Source organism: Carassius auratus, chromosome 8 (genome assembly GCF_003368295.1).
Source record: "Carassius auratus strain Wakin chromosome 8, ASM336829v1, whole genome shotgun sequence".
NCBI classification, from domain to species: Eukaryota; Metazoa; Chordata; class Actinopteri; order Cypriniformes; family Cyprinidae; genus Carassius; species Carassius auratus.
The window spans coordinates 23190851-23203033 of record NC_039250.1 but is presented as its reverse complement, the minus strand read 5'-3'; the positions used below and the strand labels follow the sequence as shown (position 1 = coordinate 23203033).

Below are 12183 nucleotides of genomic sequence, written 5' to 3'. Positions count from 1 at the left end.
TCCAATGGGCCCTGGAAACTTTAGTATTAGCTTTCATTCAGAACCAAAGGTGAAAAATTTACTTTATATTATACCATGCATTAAAAAAAAAGTGTTTTATGCCAAGTTAAGTTACAGTACATAATGGTCTTAAGATGAAATCAGTATATTAACTCTGAATTATGAAGAGATGGCTGTTAAGATTTTCTTTCTCCTACACTAATGTGTATATCAGGTAGAGGGCATTAAAGTGTTAGCTTACACCTCACTGTTGTGGAAACTGAGAGTGATGCGTTCATGTTTGTTCAAGGATACCCTAACCCTACTGTGGCGAGTGGGGCGGGGCCGAGGGACGTGGGAACAGGAGTGAGGCCGGCGGAATGATTGGGAAATCAGCCACACCTGCGTCCCACCGCCGGTCTCGAGTCCCACGTAGGAGATGGAAGGATATAAAACTGGAGCGACGATAGTGAAGGACGAGAGAGGACCAGGCCTGGGCGTTTAGTTGTGTTTTGAGCGCACCAATTGTCAGTGTTTTGTGTTTCTTTTTAATTATTAAAGTTTCATTTTGATTGTGCGCCGGTTCCCACCTCCTTCTTCCGGATGAATATGGAGATTTTATCATTACACCTTCATTTGCAAGATTGAATCAAAAAATTAAATAAAATACCAAAAAAAAAAAAAAAAATACCAACATCAATATTACTGTAAATCAACATATAAAAAACATTATTTGCAAAAAAAAAAAAAAAAAAAAAAATACCAACCATCTATTAAGACATTATTTTTTACAAGCACTGTACGATGACCAATAGTGATCCTACTAGAGACTGTAGGCGAACTGTACACACTACACCTTTATAAGAGTGCAAGAATGAGTCATTAATGATTAAAAAAATCCTTCCACTAGGAAAACCGCTCATGCTTTTTAAAATCTGTGTCAGTCTTGAATGCAGATCAGATCAGGTCTCTGCAAAAGCATGCATTTAGCTATTCCGTTTGAAAGGGTTGAGATTCTCCTGCACCAGTCTCTGTCCCATATTTATTGAATTGAAGTGCATTAATATTAGCATGAAAAATGGTGACAACACTGTTTATGCATAATCAGGATTAAAACAACTTGCATGCTGGATTGAGCAATTTATACAGCCTGAAGGGAAAAGTCAAAAATATGTTTATGTAATGCAATTTTCAACTCAATAATTTTTATGCTGTATAACATATACTTTAGATGGAAATAACCATCTAAAACAATCCCAGTCCACTGTCAGCCACCCTGACCCACGAGGGCCTCGGCTAGTAAGCCGTGCTGGAGTGTTAGAGGCAGGCCTGGACCACAGAAACCCTAATGAGATTGGCTCTGATGAAGAGAAGGACACCATGATTAGCTTGCTATATTCCTCTTGGAAGCATTTAGGGATTTGGGTGCTCACAACCTGCCACAAGCAGTAAGAAAAAATCTGCTTACCTAAAGTGACGTGGATTGAAATCTCGCTTTCACAGAGAAGTGTTTCTTTCCCATCATCCATCTGGGGAAGCAGCATGCGCTACGAGTGGGAAGGTCTGATATGTTTCTGGTTTTAGATAAGTGTAAAATTTTAGATGAATCTCTTTTGATGAGATTTTTTGATGATTTTTACATTCCTAAATATTAATAACAATGCTATGAAAACTAATTTATTAATTCTTTAAATGTTTAGCCAGGGGTAATAATTGTACATTTTGTGCATGACAACTAAATAATTATTCTATGTATTTTCCTTAATAATGCATTGGCTGATGCATCATTGCTAAACTTAAATCGAAGCAATGCACACACACACACACACACACACACACAAAATAATAATAATATACATTGTTCATAAGCATGGCATAAATGATACCCTACTTGTTTTTTCTATTTAGAGATTTGCTTTAATAAACACATGTTTGCAAGAGCTAATTTTTATATTAATCCTTGGGACATTCCATTAAAAGTATAGTTTATGTCGCTATTCAAAATTGACAAACAAAACCACCAAATGAAATTGGTTTATTTCACATCAAAGACATACACACAGAAATAAATATGAACCAACTGTCTAATGTTGGATGTATATGAAAAGTTGAATCAGGTAGATCGAATCATTTAATACAAGCTTTTAAGCCAGGATAAAAATAAATCAGTTTTCACAGCCCAATGAGAATAAATACTATTGATGAGTTATAGTGGACAGTTAATGCACATTCATTCTCTTAAGTGCAGTGGGTGGAGGAGATAAAGTTCAATTCAGTGGGCTCAAAGATGATGTTAGAGAAGAGAACGGTGATCGGATGGCAACTTCAGCGCTGACTTTCCCACTCCCATCTCCCGGAAACAAGACACACTGACCTGTAAGCTCTCCTACTTTACCCCCAAGCTTGGGGTTACATAACAAATGAAGCTGTGTGTGTGTGTGTGTGTGTGTGTGTGTGTGTGTGTGTGTGTGTGTGTGTGTGTGTGTGTGTGTGTGTGTGTGTGTGTGTGTGTGTCAAATGGAGAATGCTATACACGTGTCAAGAAAAAAAAAGTCCACCAAGGACAAGAGCAAAACCCTTCATCCTATGACCTCTAAGAACTAAATCAACATCAAAGTTTAACCGACTGAAATATTGTTAAGAAAATTGTTGACTTTGTGGTGCCAATGATCTAAAAATTCTGAAGAAGAAGCAGATTTTATACATGCATATTACTGCAACAGCTCAAGCTGATTTTTCTAAAACTTCAGATATTGTGAAGCAGTTCTAGAACACACAAAAGCTTCATCATATCAGCCACAAATCCAAACAAGCCCCAACTGATCACACATTATCATCTGATCAATGTCAAAAGCTAATTCACTAGAAGCATTGGTCCTAATTTTTACAACCTTCACTTCTGTCCTTGTTAGCCGATCTAATAGGATTGGCTGGTTCACACAGGAAGATCAGCAAAGCCCTCCCCAATCCTAAGCTAAGACTTTTGAGGTGGACAAGGAGGAATTAGAGGGGATAGAGCGACCAAAGGAGGAAGCAGGGCATTCCGCTTCAGTCTCTTTGCCTGTCTCTATCCACTCGTCCATCCCGAGGTAGGTCAGTCACAGAGGAATCAACACTTTTGCGACCTTCCTCCTGCCAGGTGATCCAAAGTACAGGGCTGCCTGTATCCATTTCTTTCTCCGCAAAGCACAGGGGAAGCCGGCAAAATTTCTTACCTTGAGGAACTTGACCGGGAAGCGTCAGACGACGAGATGGGTAGCGGAGCGAGCGCAGAGGATAAGGAAATGGCCAAGAAGTCCAAAGAGCTGGAAAAACAGCTCCAGGAAGATGCAGATAAAGAAGCAAAAACTGTCAAACTTCTGCTGCTGGGTAAGAAATTGGTGTTCGTTAGATTCCTCAGTCCACTGGTGCTGAGTTAAGAGATTCTACATCCAGAATGAGCTTCTTATGCTGTCTGTACATTTGTGCCTGCAACAGGTGGTCACTACTATAGTACTTTGGAAGAAGTTGCTGCAGATCTTAGCATTTTAAAAGAACTTCAGTTTTTTTCTGAACATAAGATATATGCATCCTTGATGACTGATCGAACAGAATAAAGTGAATGGTCAACACTATGAAAAAGTGTTGTTTTCAGGGATTAAGAGTTATAGAAGCACTGAGGTAGAGCGTTAAGACAAATCTGATTTACAAGACGTCATGTAATTCTATTATAAAAGTAACAATTGTAATCAGTTGTCATGTTTGACTTAAATAAAACAACAGAGATTACATACATTTTTATTTTACAAGTGATTAAGCCATTTTGCACCACATAACACCTATTTGATGGCATTTACAACACTAGCAAGTGCTAATGCATTTCAGATGAATTTGCATGTGAATTAAGTGACGCACATCAGCTCTTTTCTGAACCATTTTTCTGTACCATTCTGAACTCTTTTTCTTAACCATTTTTAACATGAATGATCTGTCTGATTGAAAGTTTATATTAAATTGGCTTTTAAACTGTTCAGTTCCTGCTTGACTTCAGCAACACATCCACATTTTCACTGCAAAAGAAGTCGCCTTAGAAGATCACAACGCGAGGAACACTGAATTGTGGCATATTGACAATAAGACCAGAATCCGATTACTGTGATGATTTAAGCCCCGATCCTCTTAAGCTCAGGTTCAGTTTATCTTCCAATGGAAATGGAAAGCGAAGGAGGCCAGTCTGAGTGCTCCCAACAGTTTATTACATCAAGACACCTTACATCAGTGAGCCATTTCAGCAAATCACCGACCAGCTTGACAAGTCACTTCCTGTCTGCACAGGAAGTTCATAACCTGCTGTTCTCAGATAATAATAACAACATTAAAATACTTAATTAGAAGTTAAACTTATTATAGATACTTACTCTTCCATCCCTGTGTAGTAAATAATCGAAATTAGTTTTCTCAATAAATAAGCAAATCACTTTTAGTTTTTACTTTTTTTGCACAATAAAAGCAAAAAGGGTGTGGTAATAGCACTAATATGCGTTCACACCTGATAATTAGAAAGTAGACAGCATAATTTAATATAGTTGCTAAACTAAGCATTAGAATGGAGCAACTGGGATGATGCATGTTCTCTTTACGGCTAGCATTAACTTAGGAAGTAAAGAACACGTAAGAGTGACAGTTGCCATGGGAGATGGTTGAGCCCCACCCCCTTGCCCTGGACTGACTGAAGCTCCAAGACGAATCAAATGTCAGTGATCTTCTGAGAGGCTTTCCCTAACACAAATCCAATTGGGTCACTTTATAAGCAGGTTAAAGAGCCTTTCTCTGACCTGGCCATCAATGACAATCTATAAGTTTATTCTTAACAGATCGTCTACCGCTTAACATTGTCCTCATTATGAAAATCAAAATCCATAGAGCAGAAAATAATCAATTCAAATAACAAAATTCAGGCATTATGGAATACATAAGACCTACAGTAAACATCATGTATACTGTAAAAATGATTAGAAAATCATTGGAGTATGTTTTACAGGAAAATACTATTTCATTCTTTCTGCTTCAAAACTTCACATTTAATTCAGTGTGTTACTTGCTGTGGCTTTGTAATTATGTGGTGAATTTTACTAGCAGTTTTAAAAGCTAACCATCATAGAGGGAATTTAGCCATGGAGATTGTCTGAAGTTCAGTTTAAGAGCATTTGAGGGCTCCTCGTTTTTTCTGTTGTTGCTCATATATTGTTGTACATCATATTTTTCTTTCTGTCTTGTAGGTGCTGGTGAGTCAGGGAAGAGCACCATTGTAAAACAGATGAAGTGAGTTTAAAAAACATTCAACATCCAAAATGTATCCTCAGAATAGTCTGTTTGTATCTTTACAGGCTGTGGAAGCACAGAATTCCAGATATATATTTTATCCAACCTAAAGTGAAAGTCAAATCTCATCCATGCATTCTAGTTGAAATTTTATTTAACAATTGATGGGCATACAATGTTTTACCTCTTGAACACTTTTAAAAGTGAAGGTACTTCATGGTGCCATAGAAGAACCTTTTTGTTTAACAAAAAAAAAAAAAAAAAAAGAAGAAGAAGGTGAAAGAAAGTTCTTCAGATTATGAAAAGTTAAGAAGATGTTCTTTAAAGAACCTTTGACTGAATGGTTCTTTGTCAAACCAAAATTGGTTCTTCTATGGCAATCGCTTTGAAGAACCTGTTAAGCGCCTTTATTTTAAGAGTGTAATCTAATGCATTACCAGCAGATGGTAGTGAATGTGAAGCCTGTCCTGCATGTACTGTATGTACAGTACTTCAAAACATTAATCAAAACACTCTGTTGTTCCCCCAAGAATTCTCCATCAAGGTGGTTATACAAAAGAAGAACAAATGGAGTTTCGATCTATTATTTTTGGCAACATCCTGCAATCTGCTCTGGCCATCATCAGAGGCATGGAGATGTTGGACATCAACTATGGGTCACCAGCAGCACAGGTCTGCAAAACATCTCTGAAACACAAAAAGACCAATGATTAGTGCCTAGACATTCACATGCCAACAAAACGCACACAATGAAACACACAACATGCACAATTTTGACATGAAAATAAAATTCACCCTTTCCTTTCCTTTTTTTTTTTACATTTTTAAAAATTAAACATTATGCATGGATGAACTGTTCACAATCTACACTCTCTAGAAAAAAAGGTACAAAAGTTTGCACCCTTCCTTACCTTTAAAGGGTGTACTGTATATTAGTGGCTAATCGAAATCGACAGACTTTTTTTCTGCTGATACCAGATTTCTTCAATCATTTACTGTAGATCGCTTAAACCCTGCCCCTGCAAACTCTACATCTTAAAATCAATTCAACAACTGATGCATAGAACCAAGTCTTTGGTTCTACTTTTTTAAACATTTTCGATAATCCATTACACTTGGATTTATGTCACAGTTAGGAAGAAAAGATATGTTGCTACTTCCTTTTTTTAGCATGACTAATTAAATAATAGAAAGAAATAATAACTCACTGCATGATGGCTAACAGTGCCCCATTTCTTTGTCTCATGCAGGAGGATGGTCAGAAGCTCCAGAACCTGTCTGACTCCATTGAGGAGGGCTCCATGCCTCCAGAGCTGGCAGACGTCATCAAGAGGCTATGGAAGGATTCTGGTGTGCAGGCCTCATTTGACAGAGCTGCTGAGTACCAGCTGAACGACTCTGCTGGATAGTGAGTACAACACTCAACAGGGACAGCAAAACCTACAGTTCATTGGCACCTGAGGATGTGGTTACATTGGGCATAATTCCCTTTGTGTTATGGGAATGCAGTACACCAGGGCTTAGAACTTCTGGAGGGTCGCAGTCCTGAAGAGTTTAGTTCAAACCCTGCTTCAACAAACATGCCTTTAGTTTACAAATAATCCTGAAGGGCTTGATTTTCTGGATCAGGTATGTTTAATTAAGCTTGAGCCTAAACTGACCCCCCTACAGTACAGAGTTGTTATGCTTTGGAGATTTTCAGGACTTTCGCAAATGGACAGTTAAGGTGTGTCCTGTAAATGTATGGCTTATCTCCAACAGCTACTTGAGCGAAATGGACAGAATCTGCAAACCTGACTACCTCCCCACTGAGCAGGATGTGCTGAGATCTCGAGTCAAGACTACTGGTATCATTGAGGAACAGTTCTCCTGCAAAGAGCTCCACTTCAGGTGTGTCTTACATGGCTAATGTTATTGAATCAACTGTTATGCATACTCTATATGTTAAAACTGATATCCACAAAAATTGCTAGTGTAAAGAAACCCAAGAAGACCTAAAACTTGTCACTGTCCATGTGAGAGATTCAGGTTCTTGTGTAACTAGAGTAAAAAGAACCAGGATTTTGAATAAACCGTTTCATGGTTTTTCACTGGGCTGCAGGATGTTTGATGTGGGTGGCCAGAGGTCAGAGAGGAAGAAATGGATTCATTGTTTCGAAGGAGTGACTTGCATCATCTTCTGTGGAGCCCCTGAGTGCTTATGACATGGTGTTGGTAGAAGATGATGAAGTGGTAAGTGCTCATCTTTAACCTTTAACATCTATGGAATCTTTTGATTGAACAAGATTCTTTATAGAGGAATAAGGTTCTTTTGAGTTTTTCTTAACATGTTCTTCACACTAAGAAAAATGGTTCTTTTAAAAATTGCCTCACTGAAACATTCTTTGTGGAACCACAAATTGTTCTTCAATGGCATTGCAGAGTGGAGAGCAGTCCTTACACATCTTTTTAATCAGCAAAGAACAAATATCACAGAGACCAATCGATGGACTTGATGCTGCTCTATTAAGCATTACCAGTGCATCTCAACTTATACCGTTTTCTTATTTTCCACGTTTCCCCCAGAACCGCATGCATGAGAGTCTCCATCTCTTCAACAGTATCTGCAACCACAGGTTCTTCGCCACAACTTCCATTGTGCTTTTCCTCAACAAGAAAGATCTTTTCCAGGAGAAGATCAAGAAAGTCCACCTGAGTATCTGTTTTCCTGACTATGATGGTGAGTGAGGTCTCGATAAAAATAAACACACCACCGTTAAACTGTAATTTAATTTAAGTTGGTAATCTTGATTTGCCCTTGCTGTAGCTCTCCTTGGCACATTCATGAGACAAATGAATAATTGTTTTGAATATTTCATTTTTTAATAAACTCAATGAACTATTCAACTGTTCACAATGGGTACCAGTGCATAATGAATCATGATTTAAATTCAGTATGCTTCTGGTGTGGCTCCCTACGGCTGGTATGGATCTTTTATTTTGCTTTTGCATTGTGTAACTTGTCAATCACATCATTATACTGAAATAGTCATCAGAATATTCTTCAGAAATTCCTCTCAACAGAAGATAAATAAAGTAAATAGTAAATAAATTAAATGATTAGTAAATAAGAAGTAAATAATGAAATGATTTTTCATCTTCAACAGTATGACCATCATACCTCATAGCAAACACTTGGTGGTAATGGAACTGTAAATACAAATGTACAACAGTCTTAACAATATGCCTAGCAAATATGATGCTGAATATCCTGATTTTACAGGTCCAAACACATATGAAGACGCCAGCAACTACATCAAGACTCAATTTCAAGATCTGAACATGAAGAAGGGAGTGAAGGAGATCTATGCACACATGACCTGTGCCACGGACACAAAGAACGTCGAGATCGTGTTCAACGCTGTGACAGATATTATCATAAAAGAAAACCTTAAGGACTGCGGTCTCTTCTAAACACAATCTACTTTTCAAAGGTATGTTCCCTAAAATTGCAAAGCAGATTCTTACTCCATCTACACTGGATGCAAACGAAACATTATATAAGTAAATAACTCCCATCACTTCAGTAGTAGTAGTTTTTTTATTATCTATACTTCTAACATCAGCATGGTCCATGGTAGTAAACATATTTAGATGGCATAACACTTCCAGACTTCCAGTGCAGATGGATTTCAGAGTGTTCTATAAAATAATTTCAACAATAATTTTTTTAATAATTGACTTTAAAACATTTCTTTTCAGATCTTTCTGCCCTATCCCCACCAGCACGATTGGATTTACTCTGGCGAAGTTGCTACAGTAACAAAAGAATATCCACAGTGGCACAAAGGTGAACTCTACAGCAAGCAGTCAAGTGTGGTCAGTGGATCCCCGGCCAAAAAAACAACCTCAAAAAACTTAACCAACCCTCAGAGACTAGATCCAGATTAGACTAATGGACTCTGCCCTGTCAAACCACTAGTAGAGACGAGAGAAGGATTACCAAAGAAAGGGGACTTTGATGCTATGAGTTATTGGATGCTTGTGGAGAAGCTTCCTCTCAATGTGTTTAATGTTAAACCTTATAGAGGTTTCACTGTTAGATGTTTTTTTTTTTCTCCATTCATTTCCAGAAAAAGAAAAGTAAATATAATGCAATTAAATGATGCTGTATCAAAGAAACTGAAGTGGGGCCCTATCAGATCCCTTGGTAGCAATTAGAAACATTCTTATATGTACAGCATCTGGTTTCCTTTTGAGAGATTCAAACTTTTGTTTGAAGTCTGCCAGCTCACACAATATATGAAAGACGTTTCTTTTTCAGCCCAAATACAGTAGGGCAGTATGTTTTGTAAATAAGAGTAGGAAAAAAGATTCTATATAAAATGTATATGGAGACATACATCTATATATTTATGATACAGTGTTACAGTAACAAGTGAAAATTCTAGAATGGCACGTTGCTTTGTTTAAAACCAGAGTTATGAATTCGTGGAGATGTTCTGGAATGTTAATGTAGGCACATGAAATAAAGACTTGCATCAATTTCACTGGTTGCTGGTGTTGAATTACTATCGTGTGCTGCAAATGGCTGGCTATTAGTGCTACTGTAATTGTGGCACCTTCTCAAAACACTGACCTTAATTGTTTTAATTGGGATTTTAAAACACAGACCCTTGGTATCAGAGCTAATTTTGAATGAACCAGAGTACAAAACACTCTTTTTGCTAAGAGTATTATATTATCAAAAAGAGGTGTCTTCATGACAGCAGAAATGAGTAGTAAAGATATTGAAAAATTTGTGAGACTACACCATATATACATATTTAGAGTCACAGGCACCTTCAGAGAAACAACTGGAATAGTAGGATATAAAAGATCCAAAAATGGCAATTACACATTTGAAGAATTAGATCAGATAAAAAGTCTCATTAAAACAAGACAAATGAAATACGTTTTGGTATGATTATTAGTCAGAATTATTAATAATAATGCAATAATAATGCAATTATTATTAGTCCAACTTCCTCGTTGGACTAAAATTAAAAGATTATTTTCAACCCAAGTGTTGTAGATCTTTTTCTGATCATTTTTTATGCATATACTATGTGTTTCCTTAACAAAGGTAATTTGATAATATATGAATTTTCTCAAAACTGTAGCAATTGTTGACATTATACTTTGGAGAGTTACATATGATTAGACAAGTGCATAAAACAAAACAGATTTTAAATAATACTCAATAAAAGTTGTTTTATTATTATTAAACAAACCAGGTTATTAGCATATTAGTGATTCAGTGCTCTCATTAAAGTTAGTTGTTCATTTGCACTTTTCATGTTTCGAATAGCTGAAATAGTTTAAATAAAATAATGCACAGTAATATAGAAAAGAAATCACAGGTTGATGCATAAATCCAGACCGAGTTCATGAATGTACCGGAAATGGAATACCATACTTTTTACATAATATATGGATAATATCTTTCTTGCACATGCAGCTAACTCTGGCTGTTTGGTATGTTCTGGAAGCAACATCTGACTTATGTCAACACTTGTCATATTAAATACAGGTATTAAAAACCAGATCACATCGTGTCAGTTTGCTTAAAAATACTGAAATCCAAGGATTAAACAAAAGCACCATCAAACAAGTCTTGTCAAATCTGTACTCCATCCAAAAATGCAAATCTGGCCATCGTGTTCTGTTTTCGTGGCATTTGTTCCCATGTGGTCTTGACCATACAGAGAGTCATTGTTTCTGAACCATTCAGAGATGTATCTGTGAGAAAAACTTTTGTTCACACCTTTACTGGGATACTTTTTAGAAATACCATCATAGTGAGTTACCGTATATAAAGTGTTATATAAAGTGATCCATGTTTGATGAGTGAAAAAATAAACAGTGTACAGTTGCTGTGTGACTGAGCTGTCAATTACTAAAGGTATGACAATAATATAACACAATATAAACCAATAATTCTTAAGTATGAAGTGTGCAAACTTGAAAATGTATAAGTTAGCTAAGTAATTGCTATGAAAAACCTGGCAAAATATTAACTTTCCCATAAGAACTGATCCATTGTTATTAAAAGCACTCAGATCATAATCTTGCTGTGTTAAAAAAAAGAAAAGAAAAAAAAGATATTTGATTCAACTGAGGTTAGTTTGTTGACACATATTACTGTATATTGTGGATTATGATCTATGCATAGTGGTTTTATGTAATACCTACAGAGGATTCAAAAAATGAACAGAATGAAGCTGTATTGGCAATAAAATAATGACTACAAGGAAGTGGCAAAGATATAATGTCCATAACAGATTGTCATTAAGAATGATATGGGAACAAAATGTCCACGGGCATAGGTACTGCATTTAGCGTGAAGAGTGCATGCAGTGGGGAGGAAGTCTCTCTCGCTTATTCACCAACAGAGGAAACTGACAAAACCAGGAACACCCAGTCACTGAAACCTTCCACGAATAACTGTAAATAAAAAAACATGTCTTATTAATAATGATAAAATATATGAAACACATGTCAATGGACCACATTTCATGCTTTTACAATTACCAGGGGTCTTTGGGTTTCAATATGTATGCTTTTATATTCTACATTTAGAAAAAAAACAAGTACATTGTGAAAACACTCCACTGAGTTCCTCATATTCTCTTCTGGAGGCCCTTTTCTCTTTCGCTGCACTTACCTTCTGCTTCAATAGAGGCCACACTCTATGAGGTTATTCTTGATAATGACATCAGTGACCGCGTCAAACACAAACTGTACGTTCTTTGTGTCCGTGGCACAAGTGAAGTGTGTGTAGATCTCCTTTGTGTCCTTTCTTCGGTTCAGATCCTCAAACTGGCACTGGATGTATGCTGCGGCCTCCTCATATGTGCTGGTTCCTGAATGTCAGACAACAGA

The 12183-nt window shown here is 36.8% G+C and overlaps 1 pseudogene; it reads left to right on the top strand.

Moving 5' to 3' along the window:
• The first annotated feature begins 2983 nt into the window (after positions 1-2983).
• Positions 2984-9270, top strand: LOC113107707 (guanine nucleotide-binding protein G(t) subunit alpha-2-like; annotated as a pseudogene).
• Positions 9271-12183: the final 2913 nt, after the last annotated feature.